The sequence below is a fragment of the Ambystoma mexicanum genome, chromosome 11 (assembly GCF_040938575.1).
Source record: "Ambystoma mexicanum isolate Mex_15411 chromosome 11, UKY_AmexF1_1, whole genome shotgun sequence".
Lineage (NCBI taxonomy): Eukaryota > Metazoa > Chordata > Amphibia > Caudata > Ambystomatidae > Ambystoma > Ambystoma mexicanum.
The window spans coordinates 203,939,631-203,957,925 of record NC_090934.1 but is presented as its reverse complement, the minus strand read 5'-3'; the positions used below and the strand labels follow the sequence as shown (position 1 = coordinate 203,957,925).

The following is an 18,295-nucleotide window of genomic DNA, read 5'->3' as shown; positions in this document are numbered from 1 at the left end:
CACTGTAACTTTCTCTGATAACCCCTCATCTGAGGGGCTATCAGAGGAAGCTAGAGTCCCTTAGTTGTCCCTCGCCAGGTCACTGACTGACCCTCTGGGAACCCGCGGGCTCCATGATCTAATCTGCAGATTAGATCACAGAGCCCGCGGGTTCCCAGAGGGTGAAAGGCGCCTCGGGCTCAGTGATCTCTGCTCTAAGCAGAGATCACTGAGCCCGAGGCGCCTTTCTGCTTTGGCAAGGCTTTATAAAAGATTCCTTCAACTGTGTACGTTTAAGCCATCTTTTATAAACGTAGACATATTTCTATGTTTATAACAGACGGCTTGAATCGTATACAATTCAAGGCATCTTTTATAAAGCTTTGTCGACGGACAAAGCCACCTTGGGTTTTGTCCGTCATCAACGCTTTATAAAAGATGGCTACGTTTCAAGCCGTCTTTTATAAACATAGACATATGTTACAAATGTCTATGTTTATAAAAGGCAGCTTGAAAAGTACACAAACCCATAGTAAGGTAAGCACACAAGTGTGAGTACTTTACTATGGTTTGTGCACTTTTCAAGCCACCTTTTATAAACATAGAAATATGTAACATTGCTATGTATATAAAAGAAGGCTTGAAAAATCACAAACCATAGTAGTACGCAAACAAATATATAAATGCTCAAATACATTTATATATTTGCGCACCTTACTATGATTTGTGCACTTTTAGGCCACGCCCGCAATGGAAGCCACGCCCCCAAACGAGGGCCCCCCCCTCAATTTTTTACCCCACATAAAGCACTGGCCAAAGCCACCCACTTTCAACACCATTGATCACACCATCCTCCTAAACATCCTATCCTATCCCACAGGATAAAACTCTCAGGCACTGTTCTCAACTGGTTTACTTCCTTCCTCGCTGAAAGGACCCACTTCATCTGCATGCCCCAATATTAATCAAATCCCATCCCAGTCAAATATGAGGCACCTCAAAGATCCTTCCAATCCGTGCTCTTGTGCAATCTATAAGTGGAATCCCTCAGACAAACTCCTAGCAGCCACAACATAAACTTTCACATATATGCAGACAACACGCAAATACAATTCAAGGCCTCACCCCCCTCAGAAATCCACACCCTCAATTACTATCTCTCCATCACCACAAGATGGATTGCCACCCACGTCCTAAAACTGAAGCCATCCAAAACTGAATACCTCCTCACCTGCCCCCCAGACATAAAGCCAACCTTACCCCACGATCCAAGAACTTACCACAGACAATACCCATATAGCCCTCTCCACAACATTAAAGTACCAAAGCTTCACCGCCAACCCAATACTATCCTTTACAGACCACCAAAGGTATCCAGTTAAAATTTCGAATGAACAATTTCGAATGCAATTTTCTCGAAAAATAAAATGTCGAATATATATTTTTTTCATTTATGTTTTTTTGGGTTTAGTTAGTAAAAAAGGGTCAATAAAAAAAACGGGGGTTTCGACATTTTTTTTCTGACATTTTTCATTCGAGAAAAATGCATTCGAAATTGTGACATTCGAAATGTCACTATAAACCACCACCAAAGCATACAATCTACTGCTACACCTCCTACCCAAGATACAAAACATCCTTTCCCTTAACAATTTCCTTATAGAAGTCCAGGCATTAGTCCCCTCCAAGCTGGACTATGGAAGCACAGTCATCTGTGGACCCTTTAAAAAAGAAATCTCCCCCTGCAAGCGATACGGAACACAGCAGCAAATTCATTCTACACTCACCCAACCTATCTCACATAACCCCAGCTCTTCCCAGCTACACTGGCTCCCCATAACCCAGTGAATTGCTTTCAGAGAACTCTGCATCCCCTTCGAAGTCATCCACCTCTAAACCCACCCTACCTTGACACAAACTGAGCCCTATCACCCACATGAAAACCAGGCAAGCCAACCACAATCTTTTATGCATGCCACACTGCAAGCTAACCTCCACACCAAAACAGGCCTTTACCTAATGGGTACCCACAGGCTGGAATGCCCACCCACACCACATCTGTGACACCTCTTTCATCACCTTGCGCAAATCCCATCTCTTCCGCTCCCCTCCTCCCCCAATCCAGGCAGACCTCAGCGCATGCTATCCTTTTTCCACCTTGATCTTCCTATCCTGGAAAAGCGTAACATCTTTTTCACCTCTTCCCTTAGAACTTTTGTAAAGCAGTCTGGGGTCCTCGGGGAGGGGCCAGTGCTGTATACAAGTTTAAGTAAATAAATATTAAGAAGCACTGCTCTCAGGTCTTTCCCTTCTTCTTTCTTTTGAATCGTAGACCTTTCCAGACTAGCAACCTTGGAATAAGCTGCTATGTGCAAGTGCACGCACACGCTGAGACATCTTGGGGCTGAAATGGCGGAGAGGAGGGTAGGTTGGAAATTCTAGGGAGAACATCAGGAAAAGATCAGAATCAAAAAGGTTAGGTGGTCTTGGGTGGCATGTGGAGAAAAAAGTGGTGTATTCCACAGTGGGGATGCCAGGAGGCAGAAGGCAGGATCAACTCTATGTGTACGATGAAGCATGAAATAGCCAAGTGGATCAGACAGATTTCAGCAGTACAATCTGAGCCCAGGATTGTAATGTGTGAATTTAGTCATTAGAGAGCTAGGACCAGCGACATGAAAGGAATTGATAACAATGCATAGGACCCTAAAGAGGATCCCATTGCTGACCAGGATACAGTGCAATTTGGCCTGTGAGATGAGAATATTGGCCTTACGGCCAGGTAAGAAGCCGCTTCTTGAATGAGATGCAAGCATTGGAGGACCACGGTAGAGCCCATTACTGTAACCGGAACGCCCTCAGGCCAGATAGTGCTATGACTTTGGTCTTGTGAAGGGGGAGAATATTCCGCAGGATTTTTCTTGCAAAAACTATTGATTCAGGCAGAGCTCACCTGAGGAGTAAGAAATATATATCACTCTTGCCTATATCCTGTAATATTGTTTAATTTGTACATATGTTGTATCCTGTATATAGATTTCTCTCTGTGTATAATCTGATCATTTGCCGTACTCTTGCCTGTATCCTGTAATATTGTTTAATTTGTACATATGTTGTATCCTGTATATAGATTTCTCTCTGTGTATAATCTGATCATTTGCCGTACTCTTGCCTATATCCTGTAATATTGTTTAATTTGTACATATGTTGTATCCTGTATATAGATTTCTCTCTGTGTATAATCTGATCATTTGCCGTACTCTTGCCTGTATCCTGTAATATTGTTTAATTTGTACATATGTTGTATCCTGTATATAGATTTCTCTCTGTGTATAATCTGATCATTTGCCGTACTCTTGCCTGTATCCTGTAATATTGTTTAATTTGTACATATGTTGTATCCTGTATATAGATTTCTCTCTGTGTATAATCTGATCATTTGCTGTACTCTTGCCTATATCCTGTAATATTGTTTAATTTGTACATATGTTGTATCCTGTATATAGATTTCTCTCTGTGTATAATCTGATCATTTGCCGTACTCTTGCCTGTATCCTGTAATATTGTTTAATTTGTACATATGTTGTATCCTTGCCTACGTTTTGTAACAGATAATTTAAGTTTTGCGTCTGTTGTAATCTGCTGTGCCCTGATGCCCCTGGGTCTGGTGCGAATTAAAAATGAATAGACAAACAAACAAACAAACAAACTTAAGTCTGAATCCTAAATTATGGTTTGCAGGAACAGGTGCTTGAGGGTGTTCCTAACTGGAAGGTCGTAGGCTGAGAACCCTCACAAACGGCCCCTTCATCAAGAACTCTAATCTCCTTTTCTTGGAGGTAAGCTTGATCTTATTTCTGTACATTGGCAGCCTATGGCTATGACCATCCACCCGTCTACCTCTATATTAGCTTTAGATACTTTCTGGCCATCCACCAGTCTCCCTCTCTATTAGCTTTAGCTACTTTCTGGCCATCCACCAGTCTCCCTCTCTATTAGCTTTAGCTACTTTCTGGCCATCCACCTGTCTACCTCTATATTAGCTTTAGCTACTTTCTGGCCATCCACCAGTCTACCTCTATATTAGCTGTAGCTACTTTCTGGCCATCCACCAGTCTCCCTCTCTATTAGCTTTAGCTACTTTCTGGCCATCCACCAGTCTCCCTCTCTATTAGCTTTAGCTACTTTCTGGCCATCCACCAGTCTACCTCTATATTAGCTGTAGCTACTTTCTGGCCATCCACCAGTCTACCTCTATATTAGCTTTAGCTACTTTCTGGCCATCCACCATTCTACCTCTATATTACCGTTAGCTACTTTCTGGACATCCATCAGTGTACCTCTATATAAGCTTTAGCTTATATTAGCTTTAGCTACTTTTTGACCATCCACCCGTCTCCCTCTATATTAGCTTTAGCTACTTTCTGGCCATCCACCAGTCTACCTCTATATTAGCTGTAGCTACTTTCCGGCCATCCAACAGTCTACTTCTATATTACCTTTAGCTACATTCTGCCCATCCACCTGTCTACCTCTATATTAGCTGTAGCTACTTTCTGGCCATCCACCAGTCTACCTCTATATTAGCTGTAGCTACTTTCTGGCCATTCACCTGTCTACCTCTATATTAGCTGTAGCTACTTCTGGCCATCCACCAGTCTACCTCTATATTAGCTGTAGCTACTTTGTGGCCATCCACCTGTCTACCTCTATATTAGCTGTAGCTACTTTCTGGACATCCATCAGTGTACCTCTATATTAGCTTTAGCTCATATTAGCTTTATCTACTTTTTGACCATCCACCAGTCTACCTCTATATCAGCTGTAGCTACTTTCTGGCCATCCAACAGTCTACTTCTATATTAGCATTAGCTACATTCTGGCCATCCACCAGTCTCCCTCTATATTAGCTTTAGCTACTTTTTGACCATCCACCAGTCTACCTCTATATTAGCTGTAGCTACTTTCTGGCCATCCACCAGTCTACCTCTATTTTAGCTGTAGCTACTTTCTGGCCATCCACCAGTCTACCTCTATATTAGCTGTAGCTACTTTATGGCCATCCACCAGTCTCCCTCTCTATTAGCTTTAGCTACATTCTGGCCACCCACCAGTCTCCCTCTATATTAGCTTTAGCTTTGACCATCCACCAGTCTACCTCTATATTAGGTTTAGCTACTTTTTGACCATCCACCAGTCTACCTCTATATTAGCTGTAGCTACTTTCTGGCCATCCACCAGTCTACCTCTATATTAGCTGTAGCTACTTTATGGCCATCCACCAGTCTACCTCTATATTAGCTGTAGCTACTTTCTGGCCATCCACCAGTCTACCTCTATATTAGCTGTAGCTACTTTCTGGCCATCCACCAGTCTACCTCTATATCAGCTGTAGCTACTTTCTGGCCATCCTCCAGTCTGTGTCCACCATACAGTCCTTGAAAGAGACACCCATTGAAATGGAGGGACCACTGGCCAGGCACTGTATTAATGTGCCACTTGCTGTAAACAGATCGTACATTAGCAGAGCATAATTGATGGCTGATTCAAGAGGTCTTGTGGGTGCAGAGCTTTTCCATTCATATAAATGTATAATGTGGGAAAACAGACAACTCTCCGATAGTGGAGCTGAAATTGACAGTGACATTGAAAGAAAAAAAAGGCAAACAACAGGAAGAGGGCGTGGTTTATTATTAGCAGGATATATTCCATTAAGCTGCAGTGATGGGGGGCCTTGCAACCCCCATCATAGAACAAGAAGATAAGATTCTGTGCTCATTTAGACGTGCTATTCTCAATACTGGACCCAGTGTTCCATGCCCACATCCCGCAATGTGAGAGGCCAGAGGTTATCCAGTTAAGGGCCCCTTCCATTGGAGACCCGCGGTCATAGATGACAGGGGCCACCATAGGCCCTAGGGACAAGCAGCCCAGCAAACTCCAACCCTACATTGATAGCCACCCGAAATTTGGAGAAAAAAAATGTTTAAAGGACTTGTGTGCACCACCTCATTTTTGTGCTTTTCCGAGGTGTAAGAGGGCCGCAAAGCGAAGTTTGCATCTCACGTTGCTCTCCTCTTCCGTCTTGGTAAAGCACTGCGTTTTACGCATTCATGAGTTTTTCAGGCAGGCGTAAAATCAAAGGTTTCCTATAGAATATGCACCTGCTAAAGACCATAAAAATCCGTTAAAAAACGAGATCTATAAAGCGTCATTTGCAGGCAGCGTTTTATTTCCCAGTAAAAGTGTAGAATAAAGGTGATTTCACCTCCATTCACAAAGCATGTTTTGCAAATTGACCCCACTTTTTAGTATTCAGACAAATCGGAGTGGAAAAAAAAGGTAGGGGACCCTTGGTGGAATTCTGGCTCCAGGGTAGCATGCCCCTACCAGCTCTGGCCAAAGTCAAACTGCAATAACAATTCCTGGAAAATTCGGGCGGGTGAGGAGGCCATGCTGCTGCGTCCGCGGATGCCACCACACGCGTCATTTCGCCGGCGCGCGCTCACATTTCGCATTTTATTAGATAACAGCAGTTGTGGGAAAGGAGCACCTCAGGTCACTGTGCTGTCGAATGTTCTGGGCAAAGATGGTGTTGTTGTAGGATCTTCTTGTCAGGTAGGAGGAACTCTCGCTACAGAGAGCAGGGTGAGGGGGGGACCATTGTGGGCAGGGAACATCCTTCATTTCTCTCCACCGCTCTGCTGATTTAGGCTTTTCTGTGCTTTATGAGACGAGGCAACACACCATGAGGAGCAGCAGAGTCATGTGGAAGCAGACAGGCTTCCCGGGAGCACCAGAAGCCGCAGGGATGGGAGTTGTAGTCGCAGTCACCTGAGTAGGAGCCTAAGTAAAAGAACAAAATGAGTCACCCCTTGGCACAATTCATTATGTCATTCCCTCCCCTCGCCCACTTGCCAGTATTGTACAGTGGTGTGGCATGCTTCACAACAAGGAATAACACAGATTTATCTTTGTCCTTCTCACTGGTGCCACTCGAGTGCGGTGGTGGGCTTTTATTGAAGGGACATGCCATCAGGCTTCATGGCCCACGTGTGTATGCAGGAGTCCGGTCAAAGGGTCGAATACATTGTTTCGAAATACAATAGTTTCGAAACAAAAGGAGCAGGTAAAAAAAGTCGAAGGCCTTTTTTTAAATGCATTTTTTATTTTTTTGCTTTCGCATAGGAAAAAAACTGTTTTTTACACTAAAAACGTGGGTTTGGGGGGGAGCCCCCATAAAAAATAAAATTTAAAAAAAACGCACATTCAACTTTTTTTGTGTGGTCCTTTTGGTTCGAAACTATTGCATTCGACCCTTGCACCTACAACCGTGTTTGCAGCCCTGGTCTCAACGGGAGCTGGTAGGAGCCAAACCTCAGAGCTACACCAGGACAGTGGAGGCATTCTGTGGGGAGGCCGAGAAATGATACAAGTGGGGCAAAGCAAAGTTATTATAATTATTTTTTATATTTGTATATAGTTTATATAAACCTTTACACGAATTTCATAATATCGCTTAAAAACAAAAAAGCTATTCACAACACAACATCTACAAATATTTCATAGTAAATAGATGTTTTCTTTTTTTTTCTTTCTTTCTTTTCACAAGATCACATCCATCGCTGCGTTTTTTTTAAAGAATTCCTACACCACATATCGAATTATACGTCTCATTCACACCTATTATTCAATCTATGTTACAAAAATGTCACAGTAATTAGAAATTAGAATAGCTATTCACAACACAACCGCTACAATAATTTCCTAATAAAAAGATTTTTTCGCAAGATCGCGTCCCTCATTAAGCGTTAGAGAATTCCTAGTTCTACAGCTCATTGGGCCTCATTACGACCCAGGCGGAAGACCATGGTGCTAATAGCACCAAGGTCCATGCCGGTAATTTACCGACTCCGCCATGGAGAAAGGAGGGAATTACCACCCCATTACAAGGTTTGCGGGGTGGTAATTCCCCCTTCCTCCATGGCCCTTCCCCATTCCCATTGTTGCCCCATAGGGCTCAATGGGAATGGGGAAGGCGCTAAGTACGGTACCGCAAATTGCGGTACCGTACTTAGCACCAAGGTCCCTTTGTGGGTCCCTACTTTAACGGCTGGTAAAACCAACCGTTAAGGTCGGGTCCCGCGAAGGGACCTCGTAATCAGGCGCTAAGTGTTTAACGGCGCCGCAGCCTTTACGGCACCGTTAAACACTAAGCGCCAGGGTCGTAATGAGGCCCATTAGCACTTATTTTCAATCTATATTACAGACCCTTTTTAAAAACGAAAGTTCTCTTGGCTTTAATGATAATGAGTGCCCATGCAATGAAGTTAACCAAAACTGGTATCGAGGGATCCATTCCAGGTTAACAAACCCTCTAAAATGCTGTATCGGCACATTTTGCAAGGCCGGGCACAATAATAATAAATGTATTAGAGATTCCATCTCTGACCCAGTGTTACAATGTCTGCAACAACCCTTTGTCGAGTCCAAAGGGTTACGAATAAAAGTTATTTGATTCGTTTTCATGACATTGAATCTAAACCTCATAATGCTGTTCCTCACACTTCTGCTGGGATATTTAATGGGATAGTTCTCCATAGATCCAGGGATTTTTTGTGGTGAAACAACTTGAGAGTACATGTGAAAGTCCATTATTTCCAGCCTATTTTCTCCCCAATCCAAACCCTAACACAATCCTCGCAGATGATAAATCATACTTTCAATTGCCTTGAATTCCGACGTTGACCATCTTGGAAAACATTCTAAACTATAACATATGCAGGGCAGCACTTTAAGTCTATAATATTCCCTGCATGGCACAAGTGAAAATGTTCCATGTTTTCTATCTATTTGACGCATTTGTCTGATCAACCCAAACACCTTCGATTTCAGGTACTTTTAAAAAAAAAGATTGTTTTATTCCTTGCAACAATAGGGTAACCCAAGTATTGCATGTGATCTTTTATGGCGAGGGCATTATTTTCCCAATCCCATCCATATGTAGAAGATCTTAGCTGTTGCCCTTTGGATAATCTCATTATAACTGTTTTTGAGGAGTTGATTTTGCGCTCTATCGAGTTCATATAATCGCCAAAGGCAGAAATAAGTCTTCGCAAACCAATGGGTGTCGAGTCCACAAAAATGAAGTCATCGGCATAAACCGCCCAATTGTAGGCTTCTCCTGGCGTCCCCTCCACCAGGTCTTGCTTTTTCAGAAATCACAGCTTTCAGGCTTTCTCCAGTGTCCCTCTCTCTAGGCTTTTGGTTCAGTTTGCTCCCACTGAAATCAATAAGAGATAGATGGGGCAAAGGGTGACCCTCTTTTTTGTTTAAGAGAGGCCTGACTCGAGAGGGTGTGTTACGTAAGAAAACAAAAAAAGGGAGTCAGAAGCTACCCCTATTCAAAGACGCATTTGAGGGTAGGTGCGAGTTGCAGCAGAGAGCTAGGTTTAACAAATACTAGCCAGCAGAAATGGCCACACAAAGAGCAAGGTGAATTCAAAATGTAATTAATGTACAAACATCTAAAAGTTGTAGGCCTATAACTCGAACAAAAGGCCTTATAAAGCAACACATGAGCCCATGAGGGCAAAAAAGCAACCATGATATGTTTAGCTACACATTATAGTGAAGGTTAGTAACAACATTATTTGTGCAGATTTCTGTACTACTTAATAGTAGTAGTACGTACGCCATTGGCCATTGATAAATAATTTTGTTACTAATCTTCACTACGATGTGTAGCTAAACATATCATTGTTGGTTTTTTGCCCTCATGGGCCCATGTGTTGCTTTTTAAGGCCTTTTGTTCGAGTTATAGGCCTACATCTTTTAGATGTTTGTACATTAATACATTTTGAATTCACCTTGCTCTGTGTGTGGCCATTTCTCCTGGCTAGTATTTGTTAAACCTAGCTCTCTGCTGCAACTCGCACCTACCCTCAAATGCGTCTTTGAAAAGGGGTAGCTACTGACTCCCTTTTTTGTTTTCTTACATGCCACTGAAATCAGACACACAACAGGCATTTCCAATTTAAATTTCCATCCTAGCACGCAGATGCCATTGTCTCAAAATCTCAAAAAAATAATTCCCCGTTTTCCCTTACAGGTCTTTCTCATCTCTCAGGGTGGTAGTACCAGAATTTTCCAGCACATCTTGGTAAGCAGTGCACCTGGGCTTCTTTGAGTCAGCTAGCAGTCTCACTTCCATGAAGGGAGCAGCGGTAGGCATGTCTGCCTCCTCTATGTCCAAGACACCAAATGACTGCTTTATATCCATGAGCCTGTGGACTTTCATGTACGGTGACTTCTGGGTATTTTTTCCCCAGCCTCTTAAGTCTCTCAGTTCTCATTGGGTAAGGGCCGCCTCAGCGTACAGATAATGAGCCTAATTATATGTTTGGTGGTATTCTTCCGGTAAATCCGGTGGGATACCACCAAATGGTATTACCATTACCGGCACTTGGTTTGCCGGTAATACCGTCAGATTCAAAGTACTGGTAAGGGTGGGTTTTCCCATAGAACTCCACGGGGAATTGCTCGGAGCTGCAGGTAATTCTGGCCACCCCACCACCAAACTTGTAGCTTGGCGGTGCAAGAAAAGTGGCAGTAATGGAAGTACTGCCACTTTTTTCCCATACCGCCAAACTTGTAACTAAGCCTTATCTTATTACCTCTGGGTGAGGCTTTAAAAAGGCATCCTTGGACATCATCTTGGTTTTATTTGGACGCTGTGCGGTTGCTGACGTTTGGCACTGTTCACAGGATAAGTGAGCCACTGGTGCTTGTCTGCTTGATCTGTGCCTATCATGTGGTTTCATGTTCGTAGGCTGGCTTGGTTGAGCAGCGCTAGCTCCATGATCCAGAATGCTGCAAGTCCCTGGTGGTACCTGGGACATGTAGTTCTCCTTATGGCTTGAGTTTGCTTGCATTGTTAGATGGCTACTGCATCTCAGGAAAAGACCAGAACCCTGGGATTCCTACTCCTTCAACCCTGTTGGGCCCACACTGGGCACCGACCGGACCACCGCAGTCCTGTGTGACTCGGTTGACCACATAAAAAGGATGGTGAGCACTTCTGATTCACCACAATTTCCAGGATGAGAAACCAAAGGAGAGATGAGCCTGCAGTGAGAGGAAGGGGAACATTTGGAGAGGATCCCTAACAAGAGGGTGGTGTTGGAGGAGGACACAATATTCCAGGAACTGTAGAGGGAGTGATCGGCCAGTTAGAGTGTGATCCAAGCGAGGATAGTGCCCTGAAAGACGTGGGCGAGTCTGACAGAGAGAGGGATGATCAACTCTGTCAAAGGCAGAAAGCTCAAGAGGAAGGTGATATATAAATGAAGGCAGTGGTCTACACTAGTGAGGGAGTGGCAAACCATCATAAGCACGGCCTCTCTGGAGTTGGCTGCTGCGGAACCCAGACAGGAGTTGATCACTGGCTTGGCTTCTGGGCAGACAGTGATGCATTTGAAGACTGCACATGTAACAACTATTTAATACTAAGTGATGTTTTCTTCTAAATGGGTATAAAAGTGGCCACCTTGAGAAAGGCTTGGGGGTGGGGGGGGAGACTGAATGAAAGCATAATGTTAAAGAGCAGAGAACGTTAGGAGCAGGTCTAGGCTACCCGTTTCGTGACTCTATGTGGTGTGAATGGGCCAGCATAAGCACAAATGGGGGTTGCATGCCAGAGAATAGATGCCATTTCTGCAGGGTTGTTGGTGAGAAGTTTGATAATGATGAGAAGCTGATAGTGGCCGGTGGTGGAGGGAACTGGCAAAACTGTTACCTGAGAAGGAGTAAAGGGTGGAGTTGAGGGGGGGAATACTTGCCTTGCCATGGCTTCCAGCATAGGGGTGACTTGGGAGGCCAGACCCCCCCCCCCCATAAGCTGGGTGATGTGAGCACCATGATGATGTGGGGAATATCAGGGTTGTGCAATTCTAAGCCTCGAGGAATGGATTCATGCCAGGTTTTTAGGATACCTATCATTAATATTCATGAGATAAATTTGCATACAATGATTCTAAATGTATGCAGATTTTTCCTCATGACCATTAATGAGGGATATCCTAAAGCCCTGTCAGGATTCTGGACCACGAGTCCTGGAGTTGGACAACCCTTACCAGATTTTGGGCATTACCAACATCTGAAATACTCTACAAATCATTGAGAGAAATAATCCATCTCTTTTAGGAAGCAAGGGAAGAAAGAGTGGAAGTTTAGCCAACAGAGTAGTCTAAAGCCCATAGGTGTCCTCAGTTGTTGAAGTGCCGGTGAGATCCATGCTTCAGGGCCTGGATGACATTGAGTGAAGATGCGAGTAAGGTAATGGTGCCAGTGCCAAGTGGAAATCTAGAATTTAAATATGAATTAAATGGAATGAGCAAGAAATGTAGAGAGCAGTAAGGGAAGTCCTGTCTTGGTGAAGGTAGGGGAATTTGTGGTGCAGATTTAAGGTTACAGCTTCAGGGGTAAGTCTGGGTCTGAGGGAAAGACACAACCCCATCTCTTCCCTCTAGTCTCACCCATGCTGCCCTCTCTAGTCCATGCTTGTACTCCCACCTTTGACCACTTCACATCCCTTACTCACTCTCTGCCAATGGCTTTGCTAACTACGTTTCTAGCAAAGCTCAACAATTCTTGACACCCTCACCAATGACATCTCCTGCCTCTTTCCTTCATTACACCACTTCCCACTTTACACACTCCATTCTCTTTTGTTTTTCATACACCACTCCGGCTGAAAAGACACCTATGCTCCGGTCTGCTAACTCCTCCACATTCCAGCAGAACCCTTGACTCCCAGGATGCACACTCCCCTGCACCTGCATCTACCCTCTATTTAACCTCTTCCTGTCCTCTGGGATCTTTCAGCCTGATGTCAGGAGGCCATTGCCATACCCCTCTTAGAAAAATATATGGTAGACAACAGGAACTCAGCTAACAACGGACCAACACCTTCCCTTCCCCTCCCTATTCCAAAATCCTAAAGTGTATGATGTTCAACTCCATCATCATCTACTTGGAAACACATGGACTCAAAACCGAACTCTAGCCTGCGTTCTGCATCCGTCATCTACCAGGTTTCTAAATTTCTCACTGCTTACCCATTACTGGTACCCATCCTCCTCAATCACTCCGATGTCTTTGATACAATCGAGTAGTCATTCACCCTCCTGACTCTCGCCTGCCTCAAAAGCCTCCCACCTAGCTGGGCACCCTTTTTTCTATCTCCTGGAATGGATGAAAATCCTTGGCCACCTCTCTAACGGGATCCTTCAAACGTCTGTCTTTCATCTCCTCCTATCCATTTGCTACAGCTCATCTCTTGGCAAGCTGACCTTGGCCTTCGGTTGCTCATAGCATCACTTTGGGAATGACACATATTTGGTCTTCCTTCCCCTCCTTCACCCTAGACATATCTTCCAGCATCACAGACAGGATGGACACCATACATTACTCAACAGTGCTGCTATCCTTGATGATTCCAACGTGATTTATTCTATGTCCTCGCTTCTAAGGCCTCAATGATCCTCACATCTCCCGAATACCTTCCCTCCTTGACACCTCCATGCCACCCATCGGGGCTCACAATATAAGGGTCCTCTTTGAAAGTAATTTGAAAATGGCGCAGTCCACTACCTCCAGTGCTACGTCGGGCAGCCTCAGGCACCTGATGATACTTAAACTCGGACTCCATCTCTCCATTCACTCCACTAAACCCATCTACGCCTTTGCTCTCTGCAGCAAGGCTACTACCCCAGCCACCTTATGGAACTCTCCCTCTACTTCTTTACTCTACACGAAAAGGTACCCTCTTCAAACTCCCTCAATTCACACCCACCTCCAGGCACGGCCCCCATGTTGGGGGTTGCCCATGCCCAATCACTTTCTCCTCAAATTCCTTCTTGTCTTCGAATCCATACATGGGCTGCCTCCCCTCTAGCTGGATAATGCCATCTCTTGCCTGACACCCTCTTCCACCCTGATATCTTAGGCTCATCGCAACATTTCCCTTGCTCAACCTCCTCCCAGTGCTTTCACTCCTTCATTCTTGATTACGCGCTGCCACTGATACTCCATATACCCTGACATTAAGTTCACCCTCCCGCCCCTTTATTAGGCTTCAAGACTGCACTGAAGGTGCAACTCCTTTCCCTTGAAGGAGCAAAAGAACTGCTCCAGGCATCACCTGCCCTCTTTAGTCCCCAAACTACCCTATGACCATCACATAGACGTAAATGTTGCCAACTGATCATCTCAAAGAAGATATAACTACTCCAAATGTTTATTGTGTAGCAAGTTAGTTTGTCATTATTGGTCAGTGCTGTCCCTTCTTACTATCCTATCACCTCCCTATTACAACAGGCTTATGTATCCCAGTTTGCATCATAGCTACCATTGCAAAACATTCAAATTTGGCATTGCCTAGTCAGCCATATGTGCTTATGCAGAGAGTATCTTAATTAAGTTCTTTTTATTCCAATAAAGGCAAATGGGTGTTTCAGGCCATGGAACCACACATTGCAGGCACGGATCCTCACCAATCAGGTTGGTTTTTTAATTTCCTTGTAGGCTATGGAACTCCTACCCATATGATGCTGACTTATCTGGGGCACTTTGGGCTTGGTGTGGGCCATGCGTGGAATAGAATTGCTGTAGGTCGGCTAGCGCGAGAGGTGCAACTGGAGTGACGAGAGCAAAGCATGAGTCCCATGAGTGGATTAGCCTACATCACCATTCCTAGGTGTGTTCCAAATGCCGGGAGCAAGAAGACAAAGCAGCACGCATAGGGCAGCTCAGGTGCCTAAGGTTGGACCACGGCAGGTTATACACAGCCCTGGTAGAGGGTCAGCCTCAATGGGGACCGTGACAGGATGACATTAGGGCGAGTCCAAAGTTCTCAAAAGGACATTTTTAGCACCTAGAAGACATCATAGTCACAGTCGTCAATGGGGAGGAGGGCAACAGTGGGCAGCTGCATCCCAATTGGTGCTCCCCCCATTTTTTGTTCTTTGCCTCGCCCAGCAATGGCCAATCTATGGTGGTCATGAAAGGTGCTCCTCTGACCAGTGGGAAATCACATTTTCTTGTTTGTTGGCTTTAGGCTGTCCTTCCTCGTGGGGTAAAGCAAACACTGTCAGAATAGATGAGCCACGATTAATAGTGGGATGAGGACTTTCTAGTCCTTAAAATAAAGGAAAGGACCCTGCGGCCCAGGTTCCCAATCACAGAAGTGAAAGGGAATAGGCGTTACAGGGACGCAGCCAGTCGACGGCACACATGGAAGTGTACCGTTGCAAGGTAAGTAGGGGGTGGGGTATGGATGGGGTTGGAAGCCCGTGGTTGCAATGTTCAGGGGAGAAAACACCGAACATTTTCGAAAAATTGTTTTTGGTCTTTTCTCCCTCAGACATTTCCGTCACAGTCTCCCAACCCCGATCCGCGAGCTCTGCTTGCAGAAGTGCCTGTGGACAATCCCTGATCCTCATCCCTGCATCTCAATAGGAGCGTTACCATGGATCATGGCGAGCTCTGCATGCAGAAGTGCCTGTGGACAATCCCTGATCCTCATCCCTGCATCTCAACAGGAGCGTTACCATGGAACATGGAGAGCTCTGCATGCAGAGGTGTCTGAGGACAATCCCTGATCCGCATCCCTGCATCTCAACAGGAGGGTTACCATGGAACATGGCAAGCTCTGCATGCAGAAGTGCCTGCGGGCAATCCCTGATCCGCATCCCTGTATCTCAACAGGAGCGTCACCATGGAACATGGCGAGCTCTGCATGCAGAAGTGCCTGTGGGCAATCCCTGATCCACATCCCTGTATCTCAACAGGAGCGTCACCATGGAACATGGCGAGCTCTGCATGCAGAAGTGCCTGCGGACAATCCCTGATCTGCATCGAGCTCTGCATGCAGAAGCAGTCGTGTTATCCCCTGAGATCTCAGGCTAAGGGTGAATGAGGATCTAAGAAGTACCCAAAAAGCTTATTACGAAATTATTGCAGCACTTCTAAGCTCGTCTATTTTAAATGTTGAATTTGATTTAGGTGACAATTTTATTTAGAATTATTTTACACACTTCTGTGATTGAAAACACAGACGATCAATAACCTCGAGAACCCTAGAATTTAAACTACATTTGTGTCACATATGGTAATTCCTTAATTGTATCATAAGAATTTCTTTGACAGTGTATGTCATCCATAAATCGAGACAAAGATCTCCAAGTACAAAGGATAACCGCATAAGACCCTGGGAATTCGGAGTTATCGCAGAAAATATTCAGAATATCTTGCAGGCTCAGGACTAAATCATGCCAATGGGTGAAGCGGGCATACCGGTGGCGACCCCAGTCCAACAAGAAGGAATATAGTAACCAATTTATCTAGAAGGGTAACACTATAAGCAGTCCCAATTCTATACCAGAAGCACAACCACTTTGCTTTTTTTTCACAAACTCTCATCATAGTTCATTTAGTAATGTGTGCGGCGTGGACCCAGCCACAAAGGCCACTGTGTACTCCACATGCCACACCAGACTTACAAATGCCCCCTCCCATGCGCATTGCCACGTCTTGCCCCTTGTAAAGGGGAGTAGGCTCCATAAACGTAGTCCCTTATTGTGTGTGCATCCTACCAGAACCTGATTTTGAACATTGTTATTGTAGCCCTTTGCGAATAATAATAAAAAAATAATATAAAAACATTAAGGGCGTATGGAATCTAAACCAAACTAAGTGGAGCAATGTGGTAAATTAAAAGGTGTTCATGGGATATTAATTATGGGTAAGGCTCCAATCTTTCAGTTTTGACTGATTTCTACACATAAAAATCAATCTGCTTTCTGTATTTATTTATAAAAATAGAAAAAAAAACAGAAATCACAGGCCTTTCTGCTCGGTTCCCTATGCTGTCAATCATGCATCGTACGCCAATCGCATTGCAGCATGGAGAAACATAGAATTAAAGTTCAAATCGCTGACCATTACCTTAAGCCAGCAGCAATATCAGGAGCAACCATTTGTTGCAATGGCAAAAACGAAGCTGGCATTTCTTTCCTGTATGGTTGCATCTGTGTTTTAATAAATGCATTTTTGTATTCAAATAAATGCAGAAAAATACTAGTTGCAAATTATCTTTTTATATGACAAAAAATAAATGTGGACAAATGCAGAAAAAAAGAGAAGAAAAAAATAAGGATAAATGCAGACAGAAATGGTGCAAAAATAAATACCATATAACTGGAAAATAAGGGAAACTGCAAAGCTTGCCTTGCAATAATGTATAGACCCCTTAGCCCTCATCTTAAAGGTTCCTTTCGTATACTAATCTGTTTCGTTAAAAAAAAAACTTTAGCTGCAAGGAAACTGCAAAATTTAAATTTATTCCAAGAGACTGGCTAAATGGGACTAAAGTTATGACCAATTGGAGTTCGGTATTTATGATAGATGATGGTTGTCTCGCTTTTGATGGCTTGTGTACATGGTTTTAGAATGTGCAAGTGTGCCTTTTAAAAGTTGATTTAAAAAATGCTTCTCCTTGCACACTTTAAAACATTTTTTTTATTGTGTTTCAGTTTGAAAATCCAACCTCTCACAAAGTCATATGCAAAGGAAAACGATCACTTATACAATATCAAATAACTTGCACGCTTTATTGCAGAATTGCCTGCAGGAAGGTCCCCCTGTATTACTGCACCCCCTGCGATCTTTAAGATGAGGTAGTGCTGTTGGACCCCACCTCTGGGGCAACGTGACTCCTCCCTTTGACTCCTCACCTTTGTTGTATTCTCCTCTGCCTGGCTCACCAGGAGCAGGGCTGCACTGGTCAGAAGGACGAGGGTCACCAGTGTGATAAGCTTCATCCTGGCCTCAGCCCGCTCCCTTCTTCCACCTTTTCCTTCGACTGTCTTCTCTTGGCGCTGGATCCTGACCGTCCTCAGCAGAGCTTGCAAGAGCAATGAGCTCCTTACACATTCTACTGATACCCCCCCAAAAACCCACATCCTGTCACGGTCCAATAGGTTTAGTGCACCCCTCCCAAGTCACAGCTGCTCAGGATGCCAGAACACAGGGCAGGATACTGAGGTCGCTGGCAGCCAGTTCCGAGAAGAACTATCATTGCACTCCACCCTGAAATAAGCACCGTAGACAAGAACCCTCTCCACCTTGTTACCGAAAACTGCTAAACCATTTTCTGCTTAAATGAAAAAGGGCATAAAATGCACAAGTTTAGCTTAGATAAGGGTGCCCCTGTGGAGGAAGAGGTAACTCCTCTTACGGCCTTACGGCTGATGGA

At 44.3% G+C, this 18,295-nt stretch overlaps 1 long non-coding RNA gene across 1 annotated transcript; it reads right to left on the bottom strand.

Moving 5' to 3' along the window:
- Nucleotides 1-5,647: 5,647 nt before the first annotated feature.
- On the bottom strand, nucleotides 5,648-17,958 carry LOC138503253 (uncharacterized). Its single transcript, XR_011279592.1, has 2 exons — nucleotides 17,775-17,958; nucleotides 5,648-6,825 (listed from the first exon to the last, which is right to left on the bottom strand). It is a non-coding gene; the product is annotated as an uncharacterized lncRNA (long non-coding RNA).
- Between the last annotated feature and the right edge of the window lie 337 nt (nucleotides 17,959-18,295).